The sequence below is a fragment of the Hypanus sabinus genome, chromosome 3 (assembly GCF_030144855.1).
Source record: "Hypanus sabinus isolate sHypSab1 chromosome 3, sHypSab1.hap1, whole genome shotgun sequence".
NCBI classification, from domain to species: domain Eukaryota; kingdom Metazoa; phylum Chordata; class Chondrichthyes; order Myliobatiformes; family Dasyatidae; genus Hypanus; species Hypanus sabinus.
This window is the reverse complement of record NC_082708.1, coordinates 52177008-52196108: the sequence shown is the minus strand read 5'-3', so window position 1 is coordinate 52196108 and position 19101 is coordinate 52177008. Positions and strand designations below refer to the sequence as shown.

The window sequence follows — 19101 nt, the reverse complement described above, 5'->3', positions numbered from 1 at the left end:
TGAAATTCACCTGCTTCGTCACAGACTTGTTCCCACAAACTATGGACACGCTTTCAAAGATTCTGCATGTCAAATTCTTGATATTTTTGCTTATTTATTATTGTTTTTTATTTTTTTTTCTCTGTTCGAGCTGGTAAAACCTGAGGTAAGGGCATAGCCAAGCACACTCATTTCTCAATTGCTAGGAACTTTTGGACAATTTAATGGTGCTTAGCATTGTGGCTTTCTGAAGATTTACGTAAATATTGCTGTGTACGCCTAATTGTTTAATACTATTGTTTAGTGACTTTGGGTTGATACCAGTTGTAGATATTACTATTGGAATAATGTGTACCCTGTTCATGTTCCATAAGTCTTTCAATTTCCTCTTTTAATTCAGCTATTTCTGGTGATTTTCACTAATAGATTTCTGTATATTATGTGTTTTTGGAATAGCTATATGCATTCAGTAAGTTGTCCTTTTTTGTTTATCCTATAATATTATATCTGAATGATTATTATGGATTGTCCTACATGTAATAATGGATCAGCCATAATATAATTTGCAGGAGTCTGACTCTAAAACTGGGTCATGTCTGTATTTATGTAAGGTATGGTGTCTTTAATGAGTTTGCATCATAATGCATTCTGGTGAATGATGATGATGCATAACCACTTGGTTATGCCTGTGTGAGTAATCAGATTGAGAGAAACTGCTGCAGGATCCTGTAACGTGTTAGAATGTTTCTAATTTCTATTTATTATTATTAATTTTTTCCTTCTTTTTGTATTTGCATTTACACACTGCTTGTCCACCCTGTTGGCATGGTCCTTCATTGATTCTATTATGGTTACTTGAGTGTGCCCACAAGAAACTGTATCTCAGAGTTGTATACATTTACAAATATTGACTTTGATAATAAATTTACTTTGAGATTTGAACACTACATGACAAGGATTCAACTTTGCTGCTTTTCAGGTGATTTGCAGCAGCTGAGCAAACTGTGTTTCCACCATTAACATCCAAAGTCAACACTGATGAATGAGGAACAGCCACATACATTAGCAGTCAGTGCAGAGTTCCCCTGTGTCCATTCCCTGCAGCAACAAATTGGGATACCGCTGGGGTTATGATCTGTCGGGGCACAGCAGCAGCAGGCCAGGCCAGTGGTACCGAGGCTCAGCAGGGAAAAGTAAAACCAGGTGAAGCGATACTGATAAGAGATTCAACAGTTAGGGGAATTGATAGGAGATTCAATGGCTGTGCAGAGAAGCTAGGATGATGTGCTGCCTCCGAGATGCCAGGGTCTAGGGTGTCTCACAGCAGCTGCAGAATATTCTTAGGGAGGAAGGTGAGCAGCCAGAGGTCATGGTGCACATTGGCACCAATGACATAGGTAGAAAGGGGGAAGAGGACCTGCACTGTGAGAATAGGGAGTTAAGAAAGAGGCTTAAGAGCAGAATTCCAAGGTAGTAATCTCTGGTTTACTCCTAGTGTCACGTGCTAGTCAGGGCAGGAACAGAATGAGAGTACAGATGAATCAGTGGCTGAGGAACTGGTGCAGGGGGCAGGGATTCAGATTCCTGGATCATTGGACCCTCTTCTGGGGCAAGGGTGACCTGTACAAGAGGGACATGTTACACCTAAACTGAAGGAGAAGCAATATCCAAGTCAGGAGGTTCACCAGTGCTACTGGGGAGGGCTGAAACTAGTTATACTGGTGGATGGGAACCAGAGTATTAGGTCAGAAAGTGGAGGGATGGAGAAGAGGGTAGATGTTAGAACCGGTAAAAAAATGTCAGGAGCAAAGTAATAGATGTGATGTGACAGACACTTTGAAGTTGTGTATTTTAATGCCAGGTGTATTATGGGGAAAGTTGATGAACTCAGAGCATGGAACAGTATGCGGAACTATGTTGGTGTGGCCATTACAGAGACTGGGTTAAGAGAGGGACGGGAATTGGTGCTTTATGTCCAAATGTTTCGATATTTTAGAAAAGATAGTGAGCTAATCGAGAGGGGTGGATTTGCACTACTAATCAGTTACAATATCACAGTTGCACCTAGAGGGGACATAATGGGTCCACTGAGGCATTGATTGTGTGGATAGTCAGAGGCTTTTTCCCAGGGCTGAAATGGCTACCACAAGGAGGCTTAGTTTCAAGGTGCTTGGAAGTAGGTACAGAGGGGATGTCAGGGGTAAGTTTTTCACACAGGGAGTGGTAAGTATATGGAATGCACTGCCTGCGACGGTGGTGGAGGCAGATATAATAGGGTTTTTTAAAGAGATTCTTACACAGATACATGGAGCTTAGGAAAGTTGAGGGCTATGCAGTAGGGTAATTCTAGGGAGTTTCTAGTCTAGGTCACAAGGTTGGCACAACATTGTGGGCGGAAGGGCTTGTAATGCACAATGTTCTATATAAGACCTTAAGATATAGGAGCAGAAGTAGGTCACTTGGCCCATCGAGACTGCTCCACCATTCATTCATGGGCTGATCCAATTCTTGCAGTCATCCCCACTCCCTGCTTCTCCCCATACCCCTTGATGCCCTGGCTAATCAAGAACCTATCTATCTCTGCCTTTAAATGCACCCAAAGACTTGGCCTCCACAGCTGCTCATGGCAAAAAATTCCACACGCTTACCACCCTCTGACCAAAGTAATTTCTCCGCCATCTCTATTCTAAATGGGCATCCTTCATTCCTGAAGTTGTGCCCTCTTGTCCTGGACTCCCCTACCATGGGAAATAACTTTGCCATATCTAATCTGTTACATTTGGAATGTCCCTATGAGAACCCCCCTCATACTCCTGAACTCCAGGGAATACAGCCCAAGAGCTGCCAGATGTTCCTCATATGGTAACCCTTTCATTCCTGGAATCATTCTCGTGAATCTTCTCTGAACCCTCTCCAATGTCAGTACATCCTTTCTAAAATAAGGAGCCCAAAACTGCACACAATACTCAAGTGTGGTCTCACAAGTGCCTTACAGAGCCTCAACATCACATCCCTGCTCTTATATTCTACACTTCTAGAAATGAATGCCATCATTGCATTCCCCTTCTTCACCACTGACACATGGGTACATATCAAAAATCGAAAGAGTGCAATCACATCGATGGGGTTGTGGTACAAACACCAACCCTTCTCCCCCCCATTAGCCACCAGGGCACTGAAGAACAGATATGAAGGCAGATTAAGGAATGGTGTAAAAACAATAGGGCTTTGGTCATGGAAACTTCCCATTTCCTGACACCCTGAGGTGATGTCACCATCAACGAGGCAGGTCATGAAATGCTCTTCATTTGTCTAGATTAGTGCAGGTGCAACATCACTTGAGAAGCTTGACATCACCAGGAAAAAGTAGCCCCCAACGTTCATTCCCTGCACTCTGTCTGTAACATGCGACACGCACCTAAACAATGTTTCTCAGCTCCGTTTTTCGGACGGCTCTCAAACACAGGACATCATCACTAGGAAGGGCACTACATCAACAAGTGAACCAGCCGCAGGCTCCACTCCAAGCTGTAAGTAATCTTGATTTGTATATATATCATCACTTCTTCATCATGGCCAGATCTAGCACCTATAACTCCCTTTCTACCAGTGCTGTAAGAGTACATTCACTGAAAGAGTAGCAGCAAATGGTTCATTTCCTGAAGGACCACAGCAGCTCAAAGTGGCTCCACCACTACTGTCAAAAGAATTTAGGATTCACACCCCCAAAACATGAATGAAGAATTCCTCTGCACCCCAACTGCATTTTTAAGGAGCATGAGGAGACAATGTGATGGCTTATAATGAGTCTAGAAACGTAGGATAAGCTAGTGATTTAAGTGGGAAAAAAAAGTCAATGTCCAGCTGACAGTCACACATGATAGGGACTTAAACTTCAAATAGACGTTAAACAGATGATACCAGGTCATACTGCCTGGCTCATGGTCTACTCAATTCTCCCCTTCTTGTCTTGCAGTTGCAGTGATACAAGTTTAATACTTTTTATCAGGTTTGAATTATTTTCCAGGAGGTGGCCTCACACCATGTTGACTTTACATGTAATTTAGCATAACAACCACTCACAGTCATTTATGTGCTTGGATTTCTGCCTTCCTTATCTTGAGTGTATTTCCAGTGAGCAGTGTAACTGGGTGCCGATGGCTCACGTCCCTTTAAACAATGTGGTCTGTCAAATTGCAAAACATCAACTACTTAAAATATGATGTATTGCTTCAGCGTGTGAAAAGGTGCATAAATATCAATTTTTGATAGGAATTTGTTCATATTTAACTATTTTAAAGTACATAATTACATGCTGGGTCATTACTTAGCATACAGTAGAAATAAAGCAAAGACTGAGTCTTCCATCTAAAGCACTGAGAGGAATGCACAATACAAAGAAATCAATTTCTGACTGCATCATGACCGTGATTTCAAATTACAGCAAGTGCCTTTACATTATGATACACCATTGATCTGGATCTTCAACCTAATATATTAACTTTGTTCCTCTGTTTACAAATACTACCCATTCTGCTAAATGTTTCCAGCATTTTCAGTTTTTATTTTAGATTTCTGGCATTTGCAATTTGCTGTTTTCACAGTATTCTGTTAATTAGAAACATAAAATATAATCTTCTGCAAAGTTTGTTGCGATGATGCATCTTATAACTTCTGTTCTGGGTCTACTTTCAAATGTGTAAAGCATAAGATATATCTTATAGATCAAACAGTAAAATCCACTGGCAAATCATGGACTATCTGCCTCATTTTTAGCCCCGGTACCTTATGGATGTTTTGGGATTGTGTTAGTCAAACACAATGCTTTACTTTAAACATTAAGTCTGTGAAAGAAAACAAGAACAGACACTCAGCATATTTTTTTAATTGCCTCATTTCTCACTTATTGTTTGTACTAAAATAAATTTCAGAGAACATGGAGACTTTTTCATAAAATATTTGGGAAATAATTGGCAACTATTTGCATTCCATTTGTTAGAACACAAGGAATTGCTCACACTTGTTTTCAAAGCTCCTCTTGCAAAAGTAATGTTTACAAAGTGCACAGTTTGGCAAGAATTTGTACTAGTCTGTTCTTCATGAAGAATGCAGCCTGTGGCACCTCAATTCACTCTCCCACTGTCTAGCAGCACATAAAGAATCTTGTTGCATCCAATAATTTAATTTGCCAGTTTGCAGTACTTTTGGCTCATATGATATTGTTCTTGCAAAAGTAGAAGTCTTACTCTACCAGACATGGTTTCCAGGAAGCTAGGACACGAACACAACGGAACACTCTCTGTAAATATCCCAAGAGAAGTTCCCTATGAAGTGAGGCAATACTGAGGTTTAGGTTTTCTTCTTGGTTAGATGAGATGATCTCAGTCTGGGCAGGAGGAAGGGCAGTACTACTGTTTTCTGAATTTGGGAGAATAAAAATAAAAATTAGAGCTACTTGTAATCCCATCCAATGTTGGTTAGCCGACCAACATTCACTGTCTAGACGTTCACCTGAAGCATGGCCATTTAATAGAGATGCCAGAGGAACAGTTACCAGACATGAATCAGTATCATCAAGGGAGATGAGGCAACTAGGTGTGTACAAGATGAGAGATGGCCTGATTTTTAAGAATCATCTACTGGAAAAAGTCACCACCCCCCGAACATTTCTCTTTAAAGTCAATACACACTCAATGGCTACTTTATTAGGCATACCTGTACACCTGCTTATTAATAAGTAACAAATCAGCCAATCATGTGCGGCAACTCAATGCATGCAGACATGGTCAAGAAGTTTAGTTGTTCATCGAACCAAATGCCAGAATGAGGAAGAAAAGTGACCTAAGTGACTCTGACAATGGAATGGTTGTTGGGCCCAGGTGGGGCAGTTTGAACATCTCAGATCTTTTGGGATTTTCATGTACAACATTTTCTAGAGCTTTCAGAGAATGGTGCGAAAAACAAAAAAAAACCCAGTGAGCAGCAGTTCTGTGGACACAAATGCCTTGTTATTGAAAGATTTCAGAGGAGAACGGCCAGACTGGCTCAAGCTGACTCTAACTCAAATAACCACGCGCTAAACCATGGTGTGCAGAAGGGCATCTTTGAACGCACAACATGTCCAACTTGAAGTCGATGGGCTACAGCAGCAAAAGATCATGAATTTATAACTCAGTGGCCACTTTATTAGGTACAGGAGGTACCTAACAAAGTGGCCGTTGAGTGTAAAATAAACTTCAGGCATGACACAAATAAACAGAAACCACTGCAACAACGCCAAGTTGGACCCATTAATTTGTTTCTCTGCTGAGAGAAAAGAAATGCTTTGAGCCTTGCAGAACATGATATTCAGATAGTGCCTAGTCAGCAGAGCTAAAAGTATACAGTTGGAAATCTTGGCTTCTGGTTACATCCAACATAAAGGTTTACTTTATATTTTATCACCACAGTTTTGAATGAACAGGTCTCTCATCCGTTCTTTCATTATTTATATAATGGTCTGCAGATAAAATGTTAAACAATTTGAGAAAGACATTCCATTTGCAAATTTCAGGAAGGTGCAAGGATCATGTTAACATTCTAAAGGAAGATGTACTCGACATCATAGCAGAAATAAAAATGTATAAATACCTAAGACCTGATAAGCTCGCAGGGTATTCTGGAAGGCAAGGGAGGAGGCTGCTGGGGATTTGGAAATTTTTACATCTTTCTTTGTTGCAGGTGAGATACTAGAGGACAGCAAATGAGGTATCTGTATTCAGGAAAAACAGCAAATGTGGTCTCATTATTCAGGATTGCCTTATAAGTGAAATGATTACCAGCTTGTGAGTTTTACATGTAAAATGGAAGTTAGTGGTAAAAAAGTTCTGAGGGATAGGATTAACTTACACTTGGAAAGGTCAGGAATGGTCGGGAAGTGTTATCACAGCCTTCTTTGTTGGGGAATCTGTCTGATGAATTAGACAGTTTGAATAGGGTGAAAAATATTAATATTAATACAATGCAGTTGATTTGTCTGTAAGGCCTTTGACAAATAGGAACCCAAACGGAAGGATGGAACCCAAATTAGAGCCATTGAGATCTAAAAAAAGAGGGAAAGTTGGATTCATAATTGGAGACAGAGGATGATGTGGATGGTTGCTTTTGAGATTGGAAGCCGGTGATCAATGGTATACACGAGGAAATCTGCAGATGCTGGAAATTCAAGCAATACGCACAAAATGCTGGTGGAATGCAGTAGGTCAGGCAGCATCTATAGGAAGAAGTACAGTCGACATTTCGGGCCGAGACCCTTCATCAGGACTAACGACTTGAATATGAATACAATTAATAAATCTGCAAATGAGATACCAACCGTAGCGTAGTGGTTAGAGCGACACTATTACAGCTCTGGGTGTTGTGAAGTTTGGAGCTCAATTGCAGCACCGTCTGTAAGGAGTTTGTGCGTTCTCCCTGAGAGCGCATGGGTTTCGTCTGGCTGTTCCAGTTTTCTCCCATGGTCCAAAGACGTGCTGGTTAATATGTTATTTGGTCATTGTAGTAAATTTTCCTGTGATTGGGCTAGTATTAAATAGGTGGGTTTCTGGGTGGTGCAGCCAGTTGGGCCACAGGGCCTGTTTCATGTTGTATCTCAAAATAAATAAAAATAAAAGTTGCTGGTGATCTTGACAGAGAAGAAAGCAAACAGGATAATTGCCTTCATTAGATAGAAAATAGAATACATCCTTATAAAACTTTAATTAGTCCCCAGCTGGAGTGCAATGTGCAGGTCTGGTCACTGCATTATACGAAGAATGTAATGACACTGGAAAGGGTGTAAATGAGATTCATCATGATGTTGCTTGGAATGAAAAGTTTTAATTGTGAAGAGGGACCTGATAGGCTGTGATTCCCAGTGGAAAAGGCCGATGAAGAACTGGATAGTGGTTTACACAATTATAAATCTTTGAGGGAGTACTTTTCCTGGCTGTGGAAGCATGGACCATGGACGATTCCTTTTCCTTATTCCCACTTTACCAGGGGCTTCTCCTGTTGGTCTGACTGCCAGGCCCATTAACCTTTCACCTGTACTCACTTCCCTGATTCTGGCCATACTGTGATCAATCCAAAGTAATGAGTTTACAAACTAAAAGTCATTTGCCATTTCCTGCAGATGATGGTATACTGGGGATAGCTTTAGACTTCCAGAGCACTATCAGGCTGTGTAGACAGTATTTGTGGAATCACTCCATTCCTTACGGAAGGAGCTGCTACAAATCATGTACTGTCTTCAAATTCTCCACTCACTCTTGTTACATGTCCAAATGTCTTTTACAGTTAGGGAGATTAGCGTCTCACTTCAGTGCTGATGCTTTAAATACATGCATTCTGTAAGATCACTAATTACAGGTCTTATCTAAATAAAAATGCTCCTTTTTATTCTGTAGTTGCAAAGTGCTCCTGCCAATACAAATTCTTTCTTGCTGCTGTCAGGAGTGTTCAGTATGTCCCTAAAATGCAGTTCGCAATCACATCCACTGCATACACATACAACATTTTCTCCTTAGACATTGCATTCCTCTAAATGCACAAGAAGCATTGCTTTATTTGAAACATTTTCCAGTGCATAGTTTCTTCTGAGATCATGACTGCTCATTTCCCATATTTTGATCATCTTTACCCCACTAACTCTCACTAACCTCATGCTGCCTCTCACTAGAGTTGGCATTTATGAGCTTAAGGAAAAAATACAACATTTAAAAGAATCACATAAACGAGGACCATGAAGAATGTCAATTTTGCACAGAAATAAGCAATACCCTTGCAGTTCACATCATCCAAATGGTTTGGTTGGATTTTTGCTTTATAACTTACTGCCTGACATTTGCTACCTTACATTCATCATTTCTCTTTTCAGAAATTAATGTCTCTCTAATATAAAAATAGTGCTTTGCTGGATATTTCCTAATCTAAAAATCCTGTACCACATTATTCTTGTGTCTTCCCCCTTCATTTCCAGTCCTGATGAAGGATCTCAGCCTGAAATGTCGACTGTTTATTCCTCTTTGTAGATGCTGCCTGACCTCCTGAGTTCCTGCAGCATTTTGCGTGTGTTGCTCCTATACCACATAATTCAAACTACAGTGATTTTTTTTTCCTTTAATGGGCATCGCTGACTTTAATAGATTATTGGCAGGTCTGCAATAATATTCACTAAATATCTGTAACCTTATCATGCGTAACAGTTAATGTGTATGAATTAATGTATCTTTTCCAGATTTAATTAATGGAAACCTGCCCTCTAATTGTTTTTCATTTATCAGCCAGACTTTGCAAACCCCTCACTCATATAAATCTCCGTCCACTCTCCAGAACTGTATAACCATCTTTTCCCAAGCATTCCACAGATTGTTTCACACTGACCAGACTTCATTGATTATCATTATATGGGTTGCCTAAGAACCTTCATCTGAATTCCAGCTGTTGCAGTCTTAAAATTGGATTTGTTGTTTCATAGCACAATGTTGGCAAGTAATTATGCTACTAGTACACTTGTGTATTGCGCACTAATGTAAAGTGTAAGCCTCTTGAGACCAGAAGGAAATTTCTTCATAAATGGATTCCCAACATTAGAACAACCCAGATCATTTTGTTTCTTTTTATGATGACTTCATGAATAGTGGCAAGAGCATCAATTACTGGAAAAAACATGGTGAAATACTGCACTGTAATATAATAAGGAATGAGTGGACACTCCTTTAGGTGAATCAACTCTGTTCTGCAGATAATATCATGTTAAGTGTGTACCCCTCCAAGAATTCTACCCAAGAACATAAGAAAATAAGGAGTAAAAGTAGCATTAGGCTATTCAGCCCCTCTTGTCGGCTTCACTATTCAATAAGATTACCCTCGCCACCACTTCGCTGCACTGACCTCTTATCTCCCGATCAGTAGCAATCAATTAGGAAAGATTTGTAGGGACAAATAGGACTGGCTTTGGTGGGCACTTTGTCAGCATTGATCTGAAGGGCCTGATTTCATGCTAAATCACACTAACCCTAAAACATTGACTCTCTTCCTCTAGAGTTCCTTTTTGAAAGCAGGATATTGTTAATTTAACTTACTGGCTATCCATCAGAACAGAAAAGAACTGTACTAATGCATGGGGTCAGGAGTACTGGTCGATATAAACCTTTCAATGTTGTGCTTATATTGATGTACCAAATGCCACAGATGGGATCCCTCTCAATTAAGATAATACGTGTATGTTTCATGTGGAATACGCCATGAAGCAAATGAAGGTAGCAAGGCGGCTGGATTTCCAATTCAGTTATAGGCTGAATAATAGAGAAAGCAGATATAATGCTTAACACTTCATATAGAGTTGGCTACATGAGTTTAACCAGAATACACTACAATAAAGATACCTTACCTCAGGGGAAGGAAACTGTATGATACCAGAAAATGTGAATGAAACCTTGAAGCATGAATTAGGTATTTGACATGGTCATTTTAACACACCTAGAAATCAACTAGTTGGCTTTATTAGATCAAAGATTACTCCAGTTTGGCAGATTTGACGGGCTCATTCAATAGACACTGAATTGCTTATGATGTCAAAGAATCTACTCTGATGAAAGATTTACTACATGAACAATAGTTTGTGCACAGAGACATGCAAGGCTCTGGAACTATCTCAAGCCATGCTCAAGATTATTGATTGATTGAGATACAGTGCAGAATAGCAGGCCCTTTGGCCCTTTGAACTGTGCCACCCTGCAACCCCCCAATTTCAGCCTAACCTACACACAAGACAATTTACAAAGACTAGTTAACCTCTTTGAATTGTAGGAGGAAAATGGAGCACCTGGAGCAAAACCCATGCGGTTATAGGGAAAAGGTACAAACTCCTTAGAGGCAGTGGCAGGAAGGCCAAAGGGAAGCACAGCACCAACGCAGAATACAAAAAGCACAGGAAAAGTGGGCTAGATATTCTCAGGGAGCACAGTGGTACAGCCAGCAGAATTACTGCCTCACACCTCCAGCCATTTGGGTTCTAGCCTGAGCACTGTTGCTGCTTGTGTGGAGTTCGCGCATTCTCTGGGTTTTCCAGTTTCCTCCCATATCCCAAAGAGGAGCTGACTGGCAGTTTAATTAGCTACTCTAATTACGCCATCTGTCGGGTAGGCAGGAGAATCAGGAATGGTTGCACGTGAAAGAGAATAGGTTAGAGGAAAGAACTGAAGGAGCAGGACTCTGATTCCTGGCAGAAACTCGGTGGGCTGATTGCTTCTACGAATCTTTCTATGTTATGCAAGAGGTGCGATGAATAGCAACATCAGCGAGTAATAAAGATATGCCCTGCGTATGGGGAAAAGCATCCATAATGTGATTAGAAAACCAGGTCAATCTGAGTGCAATGAAGTGGGTGTGGAGTCATTCAGAGATACAGCACAGAAACAGGCTTTTAACCCCCTGATTCATCAATCACCAGCAATTAACGCTAATTCTACATTAAACCATTTTTCTGTTCTCCCTAAATTCTCATCAATACCCTCCTCCCACCCCTGGATTTTACCACTCACCCACACATTATAGTCCGTTTACAGAAGCCTAGTAATCTTTGGGAGGTGGGAGCAAACTAGAGCACCTGGAAGGAACCCAAATGGTCACAGGGAAAACATGCAAATTCCACACAGAGGATGATATGAGCTGTGTAGGCACAGCGACTGTGCTGGATTCAGGGCACCAGCTGAATGTAATACACTTGGTGCCAAATGAAGTTAGTGGTGGTGGGTGAACAGGACCTGGTGAGGGATAGAAAACAGGCAATAGAGTTTTGACTGAATGTTACGAAGATGGGAAGCTGCCCAGGAAAACACTGAAGTAGCCAGGTCTGGACATGACAAAAGTCAGGTTGGTTGTGGTAGGGCTGGAGGCAACGCTACGGAGGTGGGCATGTTTATTATGGAGCAGAAGTGAAAACATTGATTAGTTTCTTTAAAAACCACAGAGGTTAATAAGAAAAAAAAGGCATCTACTGCCATTCTCACTCAAATTGAAACATCTGAAGATATATGTAAATAGTGTAAGCATCAGTCTGCTGATATACTAACAGAAAAATAATTCCCCTGGCTCGTGTTTGGCCATAGGAATGTAGAGTTTCTGACTGTTTTCTTTTTAAAAATTCCTATCCTTTAGCAAGTCCAGCATGAAAGCGCTCTCATCCTCTGATCTTGCATTGAAACACTGCCTGGGAAACAGTCCAGAATATCAACCACTGCGTTGGGACTAACATTTCTTTCTGCAGGGGGTAAGTTATCAAGTAAATATTTTTCTTTCCTTTCTCTCTCTCCAATGCCACACATTACACCTTTCTGAGAAATGACCTGTTTAGGGAGAGGTGGCTTTCGTTCCTGATCTCCCTGTGTAAAATTTGCCATGATGGCATAAACAAGGACAACAGGACAGCTCACGGGCTCTGCCACACTGTGTCATTGTACCACTCATTTCATATGGGTTAATTTTTAAACATGAAGCACAAAAGGAACTAGTTTCTGCAAAGCTAGCCTTGTAATTGAATACTCAGGCTGCCTTTCATGGCAGCTTTGAAAAGAAGAATCATGCTACATTTAAATTGCCTTCGATGTTGCTCTGTCCAATATTATTAGTAAATTGTGATATTATTAAATTGTTATATGCTCCCAGTGGACAGATGGTGTTTATGGCATTTGAAAACAGCTATTACATATTCGTAACATATTTCTTTTCTTCCACCAACTCACTGTGTTGCCCAAACCCCTTCTTGGGCAGTCATAAACCACAAACTGAACACCTGCCAACACTTGCTTCTATTTAGGAACAAAAGTATCTTCATTAAATTGTTCAAATTCCCTTCTACTATATCAAAAATCTGATGGAAAATATGTACTTAAATAACTGCCAAACATTTATCTTACAACATTAGATTAACCACAATCATCCCAAGGACCAAACTTCTCTTCAAACATTTTTTCACTTCATAAAAGCTATTCATGATTCCCTTATCATTCAACAGTCTTTCTTCGAATTCCTTCAATTCCTCACTTCACCACCTTACTACACTTACTGCATTCATTGGGATTGTTTTTGTTATTTTTGTTTAAAAGCAGCTTTCCTGTCTTCGGCCCGAAGCTACACAGTTACAACTGGAATCTAAGCTTGGAACAAACACAAGAGATTCTGCAAATGCTGAAAATCTGGAGCAAAATACACAAAATGCGGGACAACTTGGCAGGTCAGGCAGCATCTACAGTAGGGAATAAAAAGTTGAAGTTTTGGGCCACGACCCTTCATCGGAACTCGAAAGGAAGGGGGAAGAAACCAGAAAGTGAAGGTAGAGTAGGGACTTCAACCCCCTCCCCTTCCTTTTCATTCCCGATGGTCTCAGCTCGAAATGTCAACTGTTTATTCCCCTCCATAGATGCTGCCTGACTTGTTGATGTCCTTTAGCATCTTATGTTTTGCATAAGCTCATCATGTCGCCTCACTTCCTTGCTACATTTATTTTGCTTCACCAAAATGCTTCTGGGGTGACATCAAACAAGTATGTTGCTCACTAATATAAAGATGAAAGGACTGAGCAGGCAGCATAGCAGAGAATCCAAAGGCAAGCGTGTCAAAGCATGGAAGGACAATGATGTTGTTGATTTTGTTATATGATGTTATTGAACTGAATTTTAACAGGCTAGTTTTTGAGATTATTTGAATTTAAAATTTGTATTTAAGATGCAATTCCATACTTGATGTATCATTTAAAGTTATAGTATATTATATTTTAAGATTTACCTCTGCTCATCAATCAACTGTTTTGTTAGATTTTGTGTGCAGTTAATTTGGTCCAGATTCTCTTTTGTTTTGCTAAGCTATTCATTTTTCTAAATCAGAGTTTAGAATCCTTATTTCCTCGAATTTTTATTTTAAGCCTATGGTGTTGTGACTCCTATTTACTCCTATACTTAGCACTCTTCATTTCTGAAACCAAGTTAAACAATATGTGTTGGACAGGACACATACTGGCCCTCTTCTTCTTCTTTGCATGACTTGCTCTTGGTTTGGTTTTCTGGCGGTTGATGAGCCCATTTTGAGAGCAACTGACTCTTCCTTAGATGGAGCAGCAGCTTGCAGACTGGATGACGGAACAGCTTGTGAGCTGGTGTGCTCCTGCGTGCACATTCTTGAGGATGAGTAAGTCAGGAGATTCTATCTCTTACTGAGATATGCATATTCAGCAGCCTAAACTGCAGTACTTTTATAAGGCAAGTTATATCATAACAAAAATGAGGTCATCTTCTTTGGCACTGTGCTGACTGCTCCTTTGATTTCTTCAGCTTCACAGTCAGCCTGGGAGAATTGTGAACCACATGGCCAAGGCAAATCAGAGGTCGAGAATTAAGTTCTTTATCAATTACAGGCACAAACTTAGTCATCAGTGTTCCTGCATTTGAAGCGGATATAGATTATTCTTCACCTCCGTGTTGCAGCACTATCCAAGCTATTCCCCACTTTATCTGGAGATTGGAACTGTATTGTATCTGAAGAGATATAATGTACAAACCTCTAGATGAAGTTGGATAAGGCACACAAAGTGGTCTGTCTTCTGAGAGCTATCCTGAATGCAGCTGTATTAAGGTGTATATAAACCTTGTGAATACAAGCACAGCTGACACTACTTACTGATTTTGATCTGTTCCTGGTGTTGAAGAGAATTTTGCCCAAGATGTCACAGAAGAATACATTCATTTACTATCCAAAGTTTTGACTGTATAATCTTTTCTTCTACTTTATATATTAAGTACGTATAGAAAAGTTTATGCAAATTATCACCATTCAAAATAAGTTAATCAAGTGATGGTTTGCATGCGATGTCCTCAAGGTCTCTTAAAAAATGAACTTGTCAGATGTTTCTCCAAACAGACTCTCAAAGCAATATGGTAGAATGTCCCCTGACCAGAATTTCTGAACAAGGTCTAGGATGTTGCCTGGTTGGGGGGTGAGGAGGGCCCTCCCTGTATCCTTTCACATCCCATTACCACAGTTTCATGGGAACATGGGTGCCCTTACAATGGTCTTTCACCAGTGTATCCCACCAGTTGGTAACACAGCACCCTACATACCATCGTCTGTTCATGGGTATGCATAATGGGATAAATGCAAATTGTGGTTGGAAGATCATTAACTCAATGATCCCTCGGTCCTTAACTACCTTAGATCTACCCAAAAATTCCTGGATTTCTGGTGCAAGGAACTGTTCACAATCAAATACTGAACACTGACACACTTCAAGTTCTAGGACTATATTTTGAAAACAATGTTTTTTTTTCTCCACACAAGTGCCAAGGAATGACGATATCCATTAAGAGAAAATCCAGCTATTAACCATGACATGGAACTCTTCCTCCATCATCTCTGCTTTTTGGCAAGCAGTCATTACACCCCACTGATGATCCCTTCTCATGTCCCCAACACTCCCCTTCCTCTTGGGACACTACTCTTGGGCCTTTTACTCTCCCTAGACCTTTAAATCTCCAACTACCACCATAATATAAATCACCTTGACCTCTCTACACCCCTTGCCTACCCTAGACCTCCATTTACTTCACACCAACTGTAAACAAGTCATTGACCTGCAGACAAAGTCAGTGCCACTGTAGTTTTGCAGACTGACCTCTATCTTGCAAAGGCCAAGCAATAGCTCTCAGATCTCTCATCGTACCAACCTCTGACAAACACCAGGCCATCATCTACAACATGGTCACAGATGTCATTACATTAGGAGATCTTCATAAGTACATAAGAAATAGGAGCAGGTGTAGGCCTTCTGGCCCATCAAGCCTATTCTGTCATTCAATAAGATCATAGCTGAGATGGCCATGGACTCATCTCCAGCTACCCACCTTTCCCCATAACCCTTAATACCCTAATATGCAAACATCTATTCAACCTTGTCATAAATTTATCTACTGAGGCAGCCTCCACTGCTTCATTGGGCAGAGAATTCCACAGATTCACCACTCTTTGGAAAAACAGTTCCTCCTCATCTCCATCCTAAATCTACTCCCCCGAATCTTGAGGCTATGTCCCCTAGTTCTAGTCTCACCTATCAGTGGAAACAACTTTCCTGCCTCTATCTTATCCATCCCTTTCACGATTTTGTACATTTCTATAAGATCTCCTCTCATTCTTTGGAATTGCAGTGAGTACAGTCCCAGGCGACTCAATCTCTCCTTTAGTCTAACCCCTTTATCTCTGGAATTAACCCAGTGAACCTCCTCTGTTTCGCCTCCAAAACCAGTATAGTCTTCACTCCGCAGTTCCAGTCTCATAGTAACCCAACTCTGCACTTACAATTCTGCCTCTTTTCCAAAATCCACAAACAGGACTGTCCTGGTTGGCCCACTGTTTCTCACTGTTCTTGTGCCACTGAACCTACCTCCTCTTGTCTCATTCAATTCTGACTCCCCTTGTCCAGTCTCCTTTCTGTATATACGGTATACCTTGCATGCGTTTCACCATTTGGATAACTTATGATTCCCTGGCCTGCATGGCCTCAGATTTATGATGGACATCTATTCTCCATGCTCCAACTGGAAGGTCTCCCTCCAGCAAACTCCTTCACACTCCCTTCAACCCACCTTGCTCCGTTTTTTCTATATTTACTTCTTTCGCTGTTTGCTTCCAATTATCATTCACCCGCCACTATCTGCCAACTCCACCCCTGCTCACATCCTATAGCTGCCTGTCATCTCACCCCCCCCCCCCAATGTAGTAATCGCCTCAGTAACACTTCCAAACCCATAACTTCTTCCATTTAGAAGGTGAAGGGCTGCATAAAACACCTCCGCCTTCCAAATCACACGACAAACCTGGCTTGGAAATATATCACTGTTCCTTCATCATTGCAGGGTTAAAATCCTGGAACTGTCTGCCTGACAGCTTTGTGAGTATACTCATACCCTAAGGACTGCAGAGGTTTATGATGGCAACTTAATACCACTTTCTCAAGGACAGCTAGTGATGGGCAAATAAATTATGGCCCAGCATGCGAAGCCCACATCCCTTGAATGAACATGAAAAGGGATGCAGAGGAAAGTGCAACAGCTGTAAAGGCTCCATGGGTAATGGTGCCAGTGCACACTTGGAGACTGGAACCTGTGAAATACAACCCTCTACACCCTGTGCAGTATAAGTAAGTGAATTAACGTGTCATCCTAATGTAAAATTAATCCAGTACGTGGAAATGAGGCTCCCTTGTGAGTCACGTACTGTACCAATTTAATATAATCTCTTTTATGGACAGTGATATATGAATGTACTGTATGATATATGTGCACATTATATGAATAAAGAATATATTAGGTGAAAAAAATTCCACTCGGCATGTAGGGAAAGTGATGGAAATGCCCCCAGGGCTAGATGTTGGATGAATATTGTTTCAATAGCCCTCAAGAAGCTCAACGTTATCCAGGGCAAAATAATCTTGACCAACATCTCATTCACCAATATGTATTCTCTCTTTCTACCCTCAGTGGATGGAGTCTCGAGGCTCAAGAAGCAGCACACCACTACCTTCTCAGGGGGCAAATATAGATGGGTGAGGGATATAAATTTAAACATCATCCCTGTGTCTCTTTGTGCCTTATTTCACATTTCCAGCAGCCGCAGTTCTTGATTCATAAAACATTCTATTTGTGTCATGTCCTGTAAACGAATTGCAATAGAAAGGAGCACCATTACCGTGAGGGCCGCTGAATTACGTATTAATGGCTTGACTTTGATTGCCTTCTGGAGGTGCTACTGTTTCTGCTGATGTTTTGGAGTCAGGTTAATCGAGATGATAGAGCAGGTTAGTTGGTGGTCATCCCAGTCATCATCAATGCTGGACATGGTACATCTTTGTCATTTCTCACCAGAACAGTACTATAATCTGTATGAGGTTACGAAGCACCAGGGTAGTGTTCGCTCTGGTAGAGTACTCACTGGTCTATAAAAGAATGAGATGGGATCTTACTGAATCCTATTGAAAGACTTGGATGGAATGGACATGAAAAGGAAGTTTTTAATAATGAGAGAGTCTAGTACTAGAGGGCGCAGCCTCAAAATAGAAGGACCCTCTTTAGAACAGAGAGGAGGAGGAATTTTTTTTTTAGCTAGATAGTGGTGAATCTGAAGAATTCATTGCCCCAGGTGCCTGTCATTGGGTAAATCTAAAATGGAGGTTGATAGATTCTTGATTAATAAGAGTCATCAAAGGTTTTGTGGAGCAAACAGGAAAATGAGATTGAGAGGGAAAATAAATTAGCCATGATCAAATAGTGGAGCAGATTTGATGGGCTAAATGGCATAATTCTGCTCCCTCATCTATGGCCTTACGGCATGATGACTCTGATGGTGAATGCACTGCCCTCCCTGGGAATGGGAAATCCCATGCCTCTTCTCAACTGTTGAAGGTGGAGACACGTACCACCTCGTCATGCAGGAAAAAGGGACGGCCACACACTCCCTGTGGTTGTCTTGCTTGTGACGGCTGAATGGATGAATGGTGGTTAGTGTGTGTGGGCCGTGAGATGTGAAGTAAAAAACATGTTGAGATCATTATGCACAATTAAGCAAGATGCATTTAGTGCAGACAGCACACAAATCAATTCTGCAATCACATTACTGTCTTTTTTGTATGTGACCCACCAGGAACACCTAGGCTTTTCATGGCTGGTACTGTTTAGGCTGGCTGGAACTCAGTCATGTAGCGAAATGGCAATGGACAGCCAACAACTGAACTAACAAGCAGTCGATATCCAAATGCATGAACGTAACAGACAAGGTTAGGTTTTGGAAATATATTGCCAAATCGAATTGTTGTTCATCCCAACAGTGCCATGACCACAGCATCCTCCCAGCTAGTCCCAGTTGCCTTTGTTCAGCCCATAAGCCTACAAACCCTTAGCATGTACCTATCCAAATGTCTCTTAAATATTCTAAATGTACTCACCCTGACCACTTCCTCTGGCTGCTCAATCCACATTCTCACTCCCTTCTATGTCAATAAGTTCCCGTTCAGGTCTTTTATAAGCCTCTTCAATCTTACCTTGTATTGGTGTCTTCAAG

At 41.0% G+C, this 19101-nt stretch overlaps 1 protein-coding gene and 1 long non-coding RNA gene across 4 annotated transcripts in view; one reads left to right on the top strand and one right to left on the bottom strand.

Annotated features, from left to right (window-relative positions):
* Positions 1 to 19101, bottom strand: part of pdgfd (platelet derived growth factor d) — a 125968-nt gene that overhangs the window by 67941 nt on the left and 38926 nt on the right. The gene's annotated exons all lie outside the window — the stretch shown is intronic.
* Positions 3479 to 13169, top strand: LOC132390759 (uncharacterized). Its single transcript, XR_009511001.1, has 3 exons — positions 3479 to 3509; positions 12160 to 12271; positions 13110 to 13169. It is a non-coding gene; the product is annotated as an uncharacterized LOC132390759 (long non-coding RNA).